Raw genomic sequence first — 15,991 nt, forward strand, 5'->3', positions numbered from 1 at the left:
TCATAAGATTCTTGGGTCAGAGAACTGCTGGCTAAAGATGTTGATTTTATAGCAGCTCATAGATGTAGACTGAAACCATATAAATGAATTATCTATTGGAACTTGTAAAAGAACTCAAGACTGAGGAATAGGTCTTAGAATATCTCCCCATTTAGCACACAGAAGGAAAAAGTGAAGCTAAGAAGAATCTGTCAGAGACCAGAGAGTCTAGTTAGAGCAGTGACCGAGAAAGAGGGGAATCAGCACTTTCCTATGCCCTCCATACTAACTCATCCATTAAAGAGAAGTCAAGGGTGTTTTTGATTTGCCCACCAATACCCTAGAATAAGGGGCTGCAGTAAGTTGAGAAATTCCTCACTTAGGCTACCAGAGCTTGTTTTATTATTGTTATAATTAAATATGATCATTAAGATATAAAGAACTTAATTACTTTTCTACAAAGACCATTATATTGGAAACTTAATTAGGTTTATAGGTCCCACCTAGATAAGGTACAAAAGAACAATGAAGAAATGTCAAGAAAATACAAATAAAATGAGAGTCATCACATCAGTGAAATGGAATCCATTGCGTTATCAGCACAGCTTCTTTGGGAACAGTCATACCATATGAATGGGTGGGTGAATGAACTAACGGTTACTAAGTGCCTGTTATGTGATATTACAGTGCATCCTTTAAACTTCACAGCAACTTTGAAAGAGAGGTATTATGACACTCATGAAGAGAGAACTGAGGATTAGAGCAAAAAAGTCACATGTGAATTTGGATGAAAATTGAGGTATTAGATATCTGATTTAAAAAGTGAGATTCTCATAATCAGGGAGGGATAGGTGGGGAGTGGGTAGAGATTTAGCTTACGTAAGAATGGCAGACAGAACATGTGAATGTACTGAAGGCCACTGACCTGTACACCTAAATATGGTTAAAATGGTAATTTTTATGTCATGTGTATTTTACTACAATAAAGAAAAAGAATGGCAGAATTTTGAAAATATTAAAGCTAGGTTATAGGTGCGTGGGGATTCATTATATTTTATTTACTTTGTATACATCTGAAAATTTCCATAATCAAGCTTTTTAAAAATAAAGATTCTTTAAAGGCAAATTTGGATGTATGCAACATCTTTTCTGAAGCATGAGAATTAGGGATACAAACTACATGTCATACAACAGCCACATGGCAGTCTACTTATTTGAAAAATAATTGGTGTTGTATTGATAGTGATGTGTTAATGAGTCTTTTACCAGCATTTTGGGGCTCCAAGCCTGAACTGTCTGCTCTCTAGTAGTGTCACTGTTTGGTAACATTTGGCAAGTCAGTTCACTCTAATCACTTATTTTTTCTCATTTGAAAATGAACTAAATGACAGTCTTGGTTCTTCTTCATCTCTAAAATTCTACAGATTAGGTTTGATTGTAACTTCAGCACTAATAGAGGTATAGAAAGAAAAAGGGAAGTAGCAGTCCTGTTTTATGTGCGAGGTCATATACAGAATTTGATTTCTGGATACCATATTTTAAGACAGACATTGATAAAGAAAACTAAATCTGGAGAATGACCATACTCCATGCCCCCAAGGCCCTTATGATCCAGTGGTCTAGTTAAATTCACGTTTTGGAATTTCTTGCTCAATCTCTACCCACTCTCATTCCTTTTATTTTCTATACAGGCTCTGGATTTGCTGGTCTTTCTCTTCTCCATTATTCCTTGTGACAACATTTCAAACCACACCTTTCTTGTTTGCTTTTTGCTAGTATTTATGGTAAATAAAATACACTACACTACACCACGATCGAAGGGAAGCTACACTACAGTGGAAACCCTTGCGATTGCCACTGGGTGTGCACTCATTTCAGTTTCATAAATGCTCAACAACTCCTTTTCACATTGCCTATGTAAAAACAACTTATTTATTTACCTAAATATTTAGTTTATTTTATTTAAACTGTATAGATTTATATTCAAAATCACAGTTATTTTTATTTGTTGGAAGTTTGCTAATATACCTTTGTCCTTATTAATAACTCACATTCTGTTTTCCATCTCTTTCTTCTTTAATGTTTTAGAGACTCTGGAGGTTTTCCTAAAGCCCTATATTCAGGGTTTGAGCAAGCCTTCTTGCATTTGCATTTAATTCAGAATTTGTCTACATTATACTTCTATTTTTATAATTGACATTGTATTTTTGCTACCATCTAAAGCATAAACATACACTGATCTCTCCCTAGCTAAAATGCCTTTTTTCATCCCACCCCCTTGCATATTAGTAATGGAACAAACTGATGTTGGGTACTTCCTGATATACTACAGTAAAAAAGATAAACTTCATAACCTGCATAACCTGAATCTAATCTCAAGGAAACATCAGACAAACCTAAATTTAAGGTCATACTGTGAAACGAATGGCGGCACTTTTAAAAAATATCAATGTCATGAAAGACAGAGAAAGAATGAGGAACAGTTCCAGATTAAAGGAGACTAAAGAGGCATGAAAATAAAATAAAATGTGTGATCCTGGGTCGGATGAAAACAAATTTCTATAAAGAACGTTTTTGTCTATAAATTAGTTAATAATATTGTATCAATGTTATTTTCTGATTTTGAAAATTATTGGATATGTTAGTGAAATTTTCTTGATTTTGATAATTGTACTTTCACAATTGTCCTTGATCTTAGGAAAAACACACTAAAATATTTAGGAGTTTTTTATAAAAACAGCACCTCACAGTTTTTGAGATCTCCCATGTATCACTTCATGATTTAGCAGTCCCAGTGTGCCTCTTGGATCTCTCAGAACTCATGCACTACCTCCCACTACCTTTCATTAGCATTTAACAACCTTGGCTCTCTTTTGTTCCTCAAACATTTCAAGGTTGTTCTGTCTCAAAACTTTTATACTTGCCATTTTCTCTGTCTGCAACAGTCTCCTCCCACATCTGGGTATGGTTGGCCTTGGCTCTCACCTCAGGGCAGAGTTTCTGAGTACTCAAACAAAAGTCATTCTCCACCCAGTCTCAATTACATTAACCTGATTTCTGGTCTTCATAGGATTTCCCACTACCTGATTTTCCCTATTTATTTATTACCTGTCAACTCTCCCTTTCCTATTTAGAATATAGGTCCTTGAAAGCAGGAACTTAGTCTGTCTTAGGCTGCTGTAAACATTGTCTAGAACAATACCTGGTACATAGCAGGTGTTCAGTAATATTTGTCAAATGGATGAATGCATTTATATGTAGAAAGACTAGAGATGAATAGCAGCAGAAAAATCAATTGCAGGGAGTGGAGTGATGCTATGTATAACTACAAAATTTATTCAACACCACTAGATTTCACTGATTTTATACTAGATTGTGTCCATGACTCCAAAAGAGTTAACACCTGAGGTGCTGCCTGCTATAATGGTAGCAGTGATTGGTTACTTTCTACCTATAGGAAAGCCCCAAGGAACTAGGACATGATATAAGGATTAGGGAGAATAGTTTCCAGACTTAATTGGTATGACAGGGGAGAATGTCTGAAATCCAAACTCTCCTGGAGTGTTCATGAAACAGTAGATATATCCCTGAGAGAGCAGGGGACTCCAGGCTAGTAGAAATAGGGCATTCCCACACTTTGAGAACAATCCATTGGCCTGAGGGCCCATCCTAATGACAAATTTCACATTCCAAGTCATTTTTTTTTTTGTCTATGAAGTGGGCATGTCATTATTACTTTGCCACATTTTGAGACGTGCTGGAGAAGAGCTAAGGCAAGCATTTGTTTAATAAAGGCATGAAGTAACAACATTCCTCATTTCATCTTCTTCTGACCTTTTCAAAGCCCTTCTTCAAAGCTGTTCTCTTTGAGGCTGTATTTACTCCATATTAAATGTCTCTCTGAGTAAATTCTTGGGTAAGGGCCAGTCTTCATGGTGTTCTTGCAAATGCAAGACTGTGGACCTATCTATAAATGACAGGTCTCCTTTGTACAATTGGTTGGAGCAATAACCACCACTCTGACCCCTGGGTGGCAGGAACCATGTCCCATTCTTCATTTTTTTGTCAGAATTTGTAAGGAGCTGGGCTTCATTAGACTCTTTTAAATACATAAAAATGCCAACCGCACTTTGCAGACATGATGTTTTCAGACACTTGTAAGTTCAAAAATACTCTTTATTCTTTCCAACTCAGTAAGAAGGCTGTTCCCCCATGGAGGCCTAGCCACAAAACAAGTTTGAAGTCTTCTTTTGTATGGCTTATATGAAATTATTGGTGAATTAGCTATAGAAGCCCCTCTACCCTTTTTTCTGTTTGGACTGGAGGAGGTGAATGGGAGAAACAAAGCTAAAATTGTCTTCATTTCACTCTTCTTTATGTTTAAAGGGATCAAAACAGATTTTTACATAAATATAGACACTGATAATGTTTTTACCTTGATGATAAAAAAAGACAAAAAGAAATAGCGAATGACTGGACTTATTGGCTGGAAAGAAAACTGTGTGGATTGTGTGGTGGAACTGTATTTTAGCAGAAGTCCTTATACACCCAAAACAACAGGCATAGGGTTTTACCTCTTCAGTGGTACGTTAATTTATAAGTTCTTTTATGTTCAACTCAGGGTTATACTTAGTTTTGTAAAAAGCAGAGATGATAATGAGCATATTTTCCCCCATACTATGGTGGAGAAAGGTAAGTTTTAACTATTACATACCTGAGATAGCATGGAAACTAGTCAAGACAGGGTAATTTCAAAGAGCCATTTTCATTTTATGCATGCCAGAAAAAATAAAATTAGATAAGTGGAAAACTTGAACTAGAAATCAAGTGACAAAAAGAGTAATTCAGTAGAAGGGGTATGGAATTAGGCATCAGAAAACTGGTCCATGGCTCTGTTTCTCTCTAGCTGTGCAATGTGAGGCAAATCTTGTGGTCTCTCTAGGTCTCTATTCAAATATTCACTCTATGAGCAATATAATATGAGAAATAGATATGAAATTATTTTGACAAGATGTAAGTGCTGTAATATTGGGGGACTAATGGAGTTATTTAGTTAAGTAGAAGTATCTCTGCAACACAAATGCATTTGTGTTGTGTGTGGTGTGAGGCCAACTGCCATTTAACAGATATTTTGATAAAATATATGACACTTATGAATAAGGCAAACAAACCCATATTTGAGAAGGAGTTCCTTTAAAAAAGTCGCCCTGGCGACCCTCCTATCTTTCACAGCAGATGTGCTAAACACATAGTCTGTCTACTTTCACAGCACACTGTCAGTCCTCAACACCAGACAGTCTGGTTTCCATTTCTAACAGTATTCGTTTTCTTGAAGCTCAGTCATTATCTGATAACCAAATCCAACAACTTTCTGTTAATGCTTTGTACTGAGGATCTGCGATAACATTACATTTCCTCCCTCCTCCAGGTTCTAATGCCTGCCCCCCCTCCCCCGCACACCCTGCCAGTCAATTCCAATATTCACTATTCACTGTATCTTCGTATTCTAAAGGGAAAACAATAACAAGCTGTGGGAAAATGATACAACATGTAAAGTTGTGAAACTTAAGATATTCTTTGTTCTATGACAATAAAAATTTGCAGAATGTTTATTGATAGAAACTCCAAAAAAGAGGAACTATGAGTGCCACCTTGTGGCAAGACATGCCCTCCCACATCTAATTTGACATACCTCATAGTCTGCGGTTCCCCCACCCCCCCAAATATTTTAGCTGTGTTCTGCTTTTCTGTGTCATTTGGCACTGGAATCCATTCTTTTTTGAAGCTCTATTATCCCTAGTCTCTAAGTCACTGAAATAATTTTCAGTCTTTATCTTCCTTTATCTATCTTCTCCACTTTTCGAGGTTCTGTATTCTGTCATCATCTTATTATTTTAAAAAATCACCTCCTTCCTTAGATCTCATTACTATTACTTCATTTTTGTTCTTGGATCATTCTGTGACTTCCTCTTATCTCTTCATGACAATTCCACTTACTTCTCTCCTGACAACTGTGGCTTTACTCTAAGAGTCAGTCCTTAGTAGAATTGCCAGATAAAATATAGGACACCCTGCTAAATTTGAACTTCAAATAAACAGCAAATAATTTTTAGCATAAATATGTCCCAAATACTACATGGGACAGGTTTGTATTAATGAAATAGCATTATTTGTATTCGTATTTGTTAAATCTGGCAACCCCAACCATTAGCCTTTTCTTTTTTTTTCATTTGTGGTAGATATGGAGATATAGTGCTCAGATTTCCCTTCAAAGAAGTATTACCACCTGGCTTTGGGGAGTGAGGTCAGCTGTTGGCTCCTTTCGGATTCTCCTCACTCAAGGTCAGCCCTTCTCGGGCCAGTCGACATTAGTGACTGAATGAAGTGGGGGTATAAGGCCCAGACATTTTGGTCTGATGCAGGACAACTCTGACAGTCAGTATTTGCTTCAGAGCTCCCCATCAGGTTGGCTGAGGTATTTTCAGCTTGCATTGCAGTTTTAACTTCTTCATCTGTCCAGTCCACTAACTTCCCTTTCTTTGAAAGGTATTGATCCTTAATAAACACCCAGACTTTGTCTCAGCTTTTGCTCTTGAAAAACCCAACCTGCAACACTCATCTCTGAAGGAACTCATTTCTATGACTTCAACTATGAACCCTCCAACTATGCTGATGTATTCCAAGTATGTTTCTATGGATGGGTCTCTCAGACTTGATTCACAAATGCATCTTAATACCTCTCTATTCAAAAGTTTCACTGTTTTCCAAACAGGACTGAACTTACCTTTCTATTCATTCATCCAACAAATATCTCTTGAGTGGCTACCGTGTTCCAAGCACTGTATCACTGAGGTTATAACAATGAAGCAAACACACATAAACACACCCAGCCCTCATGGAAGGCATTCTACTGGGAAAGAGAGATAATAAAAAAGATAAATATATAAAATGCATTATAAATTACAGAGTGACAGGTGCTAAAAGAGCAAGAAAGAAGGATGGGAAGTGTGTGTGTGTGTGTGTGTGTGTGTGTTTGGGTTTTTGTGTGGGGAGGGGGACAGGAAATTTTAGATAGGGTGGCCAGGGAAGGTATATTAATCAAAATAGGCTATGCTTTGCTATAGTAATAAATCTAAATATCAGTGGTTTAGCCCAACAAAAGTTTAGTTTCTGCTCAGAGGAAGTCTGATATAGGCGATTCCTTACTACATCCAGCAATTCAGGATTCTAGGCTTCCTCCGTATTTTGATGCTTCCTCCATATTTTGATGCTACCACATTGACATATAGTTTCTAAGGGAAGAGACAGATGACAGAGAGAGCACCAGAGGTAGGTGCCTTGGCCTGGAAGTAACACATTACTTCTACTCATGTTCTCATTTGCAAAACTAAGTCATGTGTTCCCACCCTTAACTATAATACAAGGGAAGCTAAGAAATGCCTTCCTGTTTGCCCAGAGAAAGGAAATGGTGTGGTGATCATGACATTTTTTGGTTTCTGCTACAGAAGGCTTCACTGAAAAAGTAACATTTGAATAAAGACCTGAAAACATTTTCCCAGAATTTTTCTCTATTTTAAGATTTGTCTAATGTATTTTTACTCACAACTCCTTTCCTGTTGAAAACATATATTTATCTTATGTTTTTCTTTCATCTTCTCTATCTAAACGATCAAAGTCTAGCTCTTATCTATAGTATTGTAATAATCTCCTATATTCTATTTCTATCCCTACCCCTAACCCACTCTCCAGTCCCCAATCCATCTTCTGTGTCACAGCTGGGGTGAAAGTTCTAAAACAAAAATCCTGTTGATGTATGCTTTAGTTAAAAATATTTTTTTATTAAAAAAATATATGTATTTTTTATTTACATAAGAAACACAATTGTAACAATGCTTCTATGATTTCCCACCAATTACTATTATTTACACATCTCAAAAGTTATAACAAGGAGCAAGACTGAAAAAAAATAAATATTTCAGTACAAATGAAATATCTTCTTAATAAAAATTTAGCTGTTTGTTAATCATCACCAGCACTAATTGATAAACACAATTTTTTCTAAGAACTAGAGATTTTCTATGCTTTGTGCTTGACTATGGTTTCATTTCCTATATTAGCTCTTTGCACACTTGCCTCAACTCTTAAGTTTTCTGCCTCTAATTTATGAGAAAGGTATCACCTGTTTTCTGAGTACTTTGTAAACAGTTCTGAGAACCTCTTTTCTAAATCTGCCTTCCTGCATATACTGTTTCTCCCTCCTTCCCTCTCCCTCTTCCTTACTTTTGTCCTTATAAAGAAAACAGTTTTAATTTTATGTAATTAAAAAAAAAAAACTTGCTCAGAGAGTTCCAGCTTAAAGAAAAAAAAAGTATTATGGGAGATCCCCCATGCTTGCAACCAATGTTTGGCTATCTAGTCAGTCTTTTCCAAATCAAGCAACTCCCTACCCTTTGATGTCAGCTTCTTGGTAAAAACTTTCTAAGTTAACTCCAATGGTTTGGACTTCAAGATAAATGTTTTTCTAGTATTACTACTAGAAGTACTACCACTAGTATTACTGATTGACTGAAGTCTTCCCCTCAGTAAAATAATGGAACTACAGAAAAGAGTACCCTTCCCTCATTTGTGTACCTACTGTCCATGTTGAGTGAGTTGAATAATATGGGAGTGCTTCTTCCTCCAGCTTTATTACAAGTGATTCCACCTCACCCAAGTCTCAGTTTCAATGTGTGGAAGGAGCTCTATCTTTTGGAAGAGAGAGAGAGGGAAATATTGAATAATAATTCAATAAATTGAATAATTTCAAGGCATTGCTGTGTTAGTGATTTCAGACACTGATCTTCCTCAGAGCTCTCAATGATTTATCTCTGCATCTATCAGATGATGGAAAATGAGACACTAAGAAATGAATTTTTCTCCTTCATGGGCTATTTTCATATCAGTGCATTTCCTCACTGCCCCCTGAATCCATTTTCTGCCCAGTAACCAAAATTGAGCTAAATTTCATCCTGCAGCTTAAAATTAAATTAAAATTAATCTCTCACTTAACATCTGTTTCACCAACTCTAAATAAATCTATTATTTAGATTTTCATGTGTAATTTGATATAAATCTCAAAGATGACACGTTGGATTTCTGTTATATCATCAGTGAAGTCCATCAAACTTGACTGTGACTTGGAACTTTATCCTTTATTTGACTTTCACAACTTCTTTGAGATGATTTCTTATAAGAGGAAAACCTCTTCTATACCAGAATGTATCACACACGTTCTCTTGTGATTTCTCTAGGCCACTTCTTAGATTCATGGACAGTGAGGGCAGAGAGCAGATGGACATTGGATATCATCTGATTTAACCACTGCCTTTTATAGATGAACAAACTGAGGCTCAGTGATGATAAGGGACTTGCCGTAGTAGTCATCCTGGAAGCAGAATCCTGACAACTTGACTTCCTGTATGCATAGGTTTGGTCTTGGGTGTTTTTGTGTCTAATATGTTTGTATTAGGCATACCTGTGGCATGAAGGGCTACATCACTTTTCTCTTGATTTAGACCACCCAGCAAGAAATGTTGGTGGCATGAGAGGACCTATGCCTCAAGGAAATACAAGTAGTTAAATGTAGCTATAACATAAGGAGTAAAAAGGCAATGTGATAAGGGAAGAGAAAAGATAGGGAGATGGGGACTCCTTCATAAGGAATCTTCAGGTTGTTATCCAAAATGCAACAAGGATTTTATTGGGGCTTGACAGAGAGTTTTAAAAAATTGTTTTATTTTGTTGTGAGGCAGAAGAAAACTATAATATAGGGGACAAACAACAAATTAATAATGTTATTAGAAGACAAGGTTTCAACTACCCTGTTTGTAAAATGTTAACATGTTTACTCTTTGCAAACTTCTAGTATCACATAATAATGCACTTTATTGGTCTGACAGCTGTAAAAACTCTAGGACATAATTCAGTTAGGTTTTCCCTTATTTATTTCCCTTTTTTCTCATTGCTGAAATGAACTTAAGTATCTCATTTGGTTATTATGAGGATTCGATGAAATTTTGCTTGTAATTGTTTTCATATTCTTTTGTTGTGAAAGAAAATGGCTGGCTTAAATTCAGTTTGTCTGTTGAACTAACTACCTAGCCACTTCCATATATTGCTTTTAAGTCTTGCATTAACTTGTGATATGGTGCTTACTTGGGAATTAAACCTGCCTGAGGTGCTGGAGATGAAAGTACATGGCTTTGGTAATTCAACCTTAATGACCTCTCCCTACCATTTTTTTTTTTAATCTCTAAGAAATTCAAGTTGTTTTTATTACATGGAAAATGTCTACTGGAAGAACAATTTAGCAGTGGTGATTGTCTCCTCTCTCTCTCTTTTTCTCCCCACAACTTTTATTTTGAAAAATTTAAAACCAGAAGGAAAGTTGAAAGTTTAGATCCATCAGTTGTTTACATTTTGCCACATTGCTTTCTTTCTATCACCTAGCCATCTACCTATGCAATTTTTTGCTGAATCATTTGAGAGTAAATTGTAGACATCATATTTCATCCCTAAATACCTTAGCATGCATCTCCTAGGAATAAGAACTTTCTCCTGCATAAGCACAATACCATTACAACACCTATGAAACTTGACATTTATTGATTCAATATCATCTAATACAAAGTTCATATCCTAGTTTTCTCTAATTATCTTAATAATGTGCACAGTAGCTATTCCCACCCCATCCTCATCAATCCTAGATGCAAAGAAGAATCATGTTTACATTTAGTTTTCTTCTTTAGTCTTCCTTAATCTAGAACAGTTTCCTCAATTATATTTTGTCTTTTATGATGGTATTTTTGAAGAGTCTGAACCAGTTTTCTTATAGAATGCACCTAAAACTGGATTTGTCTGGTTGTTTCCTTATGGTTAGATTCTGTTTAAATATGTTTGGCAAGATTGCTACATAGATGATGTATAGATCTCCTTTTTAGAAAGCTCTCTGGGTTGTAGTGTAGAGACAGGATTGAAGAGTGCTAAATGGGGAGGCTGTGTTCTCAGTTTTTCGGGTGAATGACGTGGTGGCCTGAATTAGTGTAGAAGTGGTAGGGACTGTGGAAGGGAAAATCTGGGAAAGGTTTAGAATGACCAGCTTTGGTTGTGATAGGTGATAGAGAGGGAAGAGCCTGGAATAATTCCCACAGTTACTGGTAAATGATTATATCACTTATCAATTCAGAGAATATAAAAAAAAATTATTGGGATGGCTGATGAGTTTATTTTTTCACATGTACCATTTGAAATGCCTGTGGACCATTCAAATAGAGATGACTGATATGACCAGTACGGATGGAGTTCAGGAGATGAACCCTGGACTAGAGATTTAAATTTGGGACTAAAATATTAGCTATATATTGGTAGGAGTAAAGCAATAGGGATGGATCAGATTGCTTAGAGAGAGTATTAGGTGAAGAGTGATGGGGTGATGAAGCATTCTTAGTTAAGATTTGACCAGAGCTCCTGTGGTCTTTCCCTAGAGTTCTTGCTTAGTCTCTCAGTATTTTAAGTTCTGAGGTTGTTTCACTGTTTTGATCATTAGTCATCACCTAAACTCAGAATTGTTGGGCCTCATTCAGACTTCATTTGCCCCAACTAGACTAGAGAATCACTGGCACTGTCCTCATACTCATAGTAATCCATATTTCACCCAAGTACCCTTGAGTAAGTGTGAGGCTGTATCTTCCAAAGGAGCCACATCCTATTTAAGATGGGACTACCAGACCTTCCCCACTGTTACTTAGTTCAATCCTAGAATGTGCTGAGGCACATTATGCAAATAAACCAAACACAATAAAGATGATCATACATCAGGTGTGCATGTGCACATCTGGATTGCAATTCTGTAATGGAATGGTCCCAGACTGACCCAGCAGAAGAAAAAAGAAAGGAAACCCAAAGAATGTTCTCTCAGCTCCATTTAATGCCTTAACTTTATCAAACTTGTGTGCTGTGTTTCTACCTGTAGCTCTCAGCATGTGGAGAAAAGAGTCAGAACCCAATCATTCTTTCCCACTCTGCCAAGAAATCTTTTATACTTCCTCCACAGGTAGGACTCCAGGTCACCAATAACACTAGGGAGTGTTTTATTGACACTTGCGGTATTTTATCATCAAAACCTTCTCATTCCCAACACACTTAGAATCATGTCTGATGAATATCTACAAAGTGGAAATTCTTATTTAATGACCTCTAAAGAGAAGACGAAGGAGATTGAGGCGATATAAGAGGAAAAGGGAAAGCTTATTGCAAGGGAGGGGAATGCTGAGCCTGGTGGGGAAGACCGACTGTTCAGCTGCCAATGCCTGTTACTTAAGAACTGACATTTTCCAGATCCCACTTCAGGGAAGGCAACACCTGATTTCACTTAAAATTGCAGCATCTGCCCTGCTGCTTTTTCCCTTGACCAGGCCCACACCTCACCAGCCAGAGCCATGATGACTAAAAGAAAGGAAGGTGCAATTAACTGGTGAGTGGAGGTTGGGATGAGTGGGAACCTCTTGAGAGTTCTGATCTGATTGTGTGGCTGAATTAGGAGGTTTCTCCCACACACTAACACACATTAATAATATAGTCAAGTGCCAAGAAGCAGGAGGGAGACCTGACACAATCATTTAAACATAATGCTGCATTTTGTTTGGGTGGTTGTTGGTGGTGTTGGTTTCATAGCTGTAGCTCTCTAGCTTCTGCTTTCTTGAATCACTAGCTTTGGGGAGCAGATAGGAATATGTGGAGCAGATAGGAATTCTTCTCTTAAATATCACATTATCTCTTAAATATCTCACCAAGAAGAACTGTAAAAGTTGATCAGGACACTAATGTTCAATTATATTATTTTCTGTTCTGGTTTATAATGTCTTCTCTATCCTCACTGTTTTTTTGTGTGTGTACACACATGCACATAGGTACACACAGACACATACAGTGAAGGCAGAGAAGAGATTAAGGACCAAAATAGGTGTGTGTATGTATGGATGGATGGATGGATGGATATACAGATGTAAAAAAATATTAAAATATATGTGTACATATATATGTATATATATGTTTACCCAAAAGATGATTAAAATTTCCTGGTGTTAGTTCTAATCTAAAAGATCTCCATTAAGGCTGGAATAAGACAGAAAGCTCAGAACTGCAGCCAAGGCAGAAAACTTTAAAAGCACATAAATATTTACTTAGTGATTTTTTTAAAACAAAAGTATTATATTTATTGTTTTGCAATATATGTTTCACCTAGCAATATTAATATTTTCCTATGTCAAAAAAACATTTTTCTGTAGTGCATTTATTGAATCTGTCCTATGGATTTATTTATTTATTTCTCCTATTATTGGAAATTTAGCCAGTCTTTCACTCTCTCACTTTCTCTCTCTCTCTCTCTCTCTCTGCCATTAAACAAAACTGTGATGAACATTCTTTTTGTTTGTTTGTTTTTATTTTATTTTACATTTTTTATTTTATTATGTTAATCACCATACATTACATCATTAGTTTTTGATGTAGTGTTCCATGATTCATTGTTTGTGCATAACACCCAGTGCTCTGTGCAGAACATGCCCTCTTTAATACCCATCACCAGGCTAGCCCATCCCCCCACCCCCTCCCCTCTAGAACCCTCAGTTTGTTTCTCAGAGTCCATAGTCTCTCATGGTTCGTCTCCCCCTCTGATTTCCCCCCCTTCATTTTTCCCTTCCTACTATCTTCTGTTTTTTTTTAACATATAATGTATTATTTGTTTCAGAGGTACAGGTCTGTGATTCAACAGTCTTACACCCTTTAAGCTTAGCAACAACATTCCATCTTCACATCCAAAAGAAAAATAATACAATATGAAAGTGTGGCTTTTGTATGTGACCAACATGACTAGTGCATATGTTTCTGCCTCATTATTCTATTCCATGTTGATAATCTGCTGGTTGTATCCAAGTCACTATATCACAGCCTATAAATTCTTTGAAAGCAAGGACCATGTCTCATCATTGATTACACTCAATACCCAAGTGACTAAATCAGTGCCAACAAGTGCTTGGTGACCTTTTTCCTTAACCCTCTCCCTCCTTCCCTGGACAAGCTCTTTATTGTTCCCCATTAGAATCACAATCTTTGGAGGGATGCCCCATATCTCTCTATAATCATTTCTCTTCCCTGAATTATTTAGCATCCCCACCCCTCCCTCATGGGAGAGCTGGGTCTGCCCTAAAGCCAGAATGGTTTTAAGTCAAGTAAGAAGTGTTGTACTTCTTACTGCCATACAGTAAGATTTATCACTGGCTCAATGGGACCTTTGCCAAAAAACTGGCTAGTGTGTCATCATGGCATCTTAAGAAATTTCTTCCTAAGAGAATATTTTTCATGACTAAAGAAGCCAATTTACATAATGTCCCTAACCAAAATATCACAACTGCTACCTCCACTTCCACTCCACCAGACAACAAGACATATTTAGAGGCTCCAAGACACATATGGAAGTAAGATTTTTTTTTTTTTATGATTACTGACATGTTCTGGAAGAGGTTGGACTATGGATGTTAATGTGATGGTATGATCTCTTGAGAATTCTTCCTAGTCTTTCAGTGATCTCCTACATTTCTTCAATTCAAATATGCTTTATATTTCTTATTCAATAAGAAATTGATACCCATTTTCTTATTTGACATTTAAAATAGCCTTGGGAAGTAGGCAAGACCAGTATTATTATTGACACCTGAAAAATAAGGAATCTGAAGTACCATAGAGTTAAATGATGTGCCTAAGGAGTAAATTTGTGATTAGAAAACAGATCAGGGTGGACTATAATCTTTAGGAAATGAAATACAACAAACAATAAATATGTATTTACAACACTCTGTGTGCTGGGCACTGCAGCTAGACTCAAGAACACAAGTAAGATCGAGGCATCAAAGAGTTCAGAATCTGTGAAGTGGTCCTCAAAGTTTTCCAGTATAAGACCATTTTCATTAAAACAAATAAAAATCTTTTTACTGTAGTTGTAAATCAACAAGATTACAAATCAAATAGTGCAGAGTTGCTTATTTTTTTTTAAGATTTTCTTTATTTATTTGACAGAGAGAGACACAGCAAGAGAGGGAACACAAGCAGGGGGAGTGGGAGAGGGAGAAGCAGGCCTCCCGCGGAGCAGGGAGCCCAATGCGGGGCTTGATCTGGGGCTCGATGAGGGGCTTGATGCGGGGCTGATGCAGGGCTCGATCCCAGGACCCTGGGATCACGACCCAAGCTGAAGGCAGACGCTTAACGACTGAGCCACCCAGGTGCCCCCAGAGTTGCTTATGATAAGAAGCAATAGTCTCCTTCTCCTTACTTTTCTGCCACCACCTATCTTAGCCCCTCTCTAGAGACAATGTTTTTCAGTAAAACAAGTATGTTAAAACTTTTTTTAGTTTTAGTATTTTTATGAGGGAAAAAACAAACTACACAAAAAGTATATAGAAAATAATGAAATAAATACCATCTACCCACCAATAACTAACTTTAGTAAGACTGAGAAGTCTTTACATATGGACATATTTGCCTCAGATCTTTATTTTTGTTTTTATTTTTTTAAAGATTTTATTTATTTATTTGACAGAGATACAGAGAGAGAGAGAGAGTGAGCACAAGCAGGGGGAGTGGCAGGCAGAGGGAGAGGGAGAAGCAGACTCCCCACTGAGCAAGGAGGCCGATGCAGGGCTTGATCCCAGAACCCTGAGATTATGACCTGACCCGAAAGCAGACACTTAACTGACTGTGCCACCCAGGCACCCATCTTTTATTTATTTTTTTAAAGAAAACATCTCAGATATAGTTAAAGCCACCTGAGCGTTCCTTTCCAATCCCACTGCCCTCCATCTCAACACATAGGTAACCACTAAATTGAATTTTTTACTTACATTTGTCCTCATTTTTATTTTACTTATACTATAATAATGCACATAGATGTATATATGCAGTATTTTATATATACATACAA

The 15,991-nt window shown here is 36.8% G+C and overlaps 1 protein-coding gene across 1 annotated transcript in view; it reads left to right on the plus strand.

Moving 5' to 3' along the window:
• The window catches only part of HPSE2 (heparanase 2 (inactive)), a 657,615-nt gene that overhangs the window by 363,997 nt on the left and 277,627 nt on the right, over positions 1–15,991 (plus strand). The gene's annotated exons all lie outside the window — the stretch shown is intronic.

The sequence above is a fragment of the Halichoerus grypus genome, chromosome 7, assembly GCF_964656455.1.
Source record: "Halichoerus grypus chromosome 7, mHalGry1.hap1.1, whole genome shotgun sequence".
NCBI lineage: Eukaryota > Metazoa > Chordata > Mammalia > Carnivora > Phocidae > Halichoerus > Halichoerus grypus.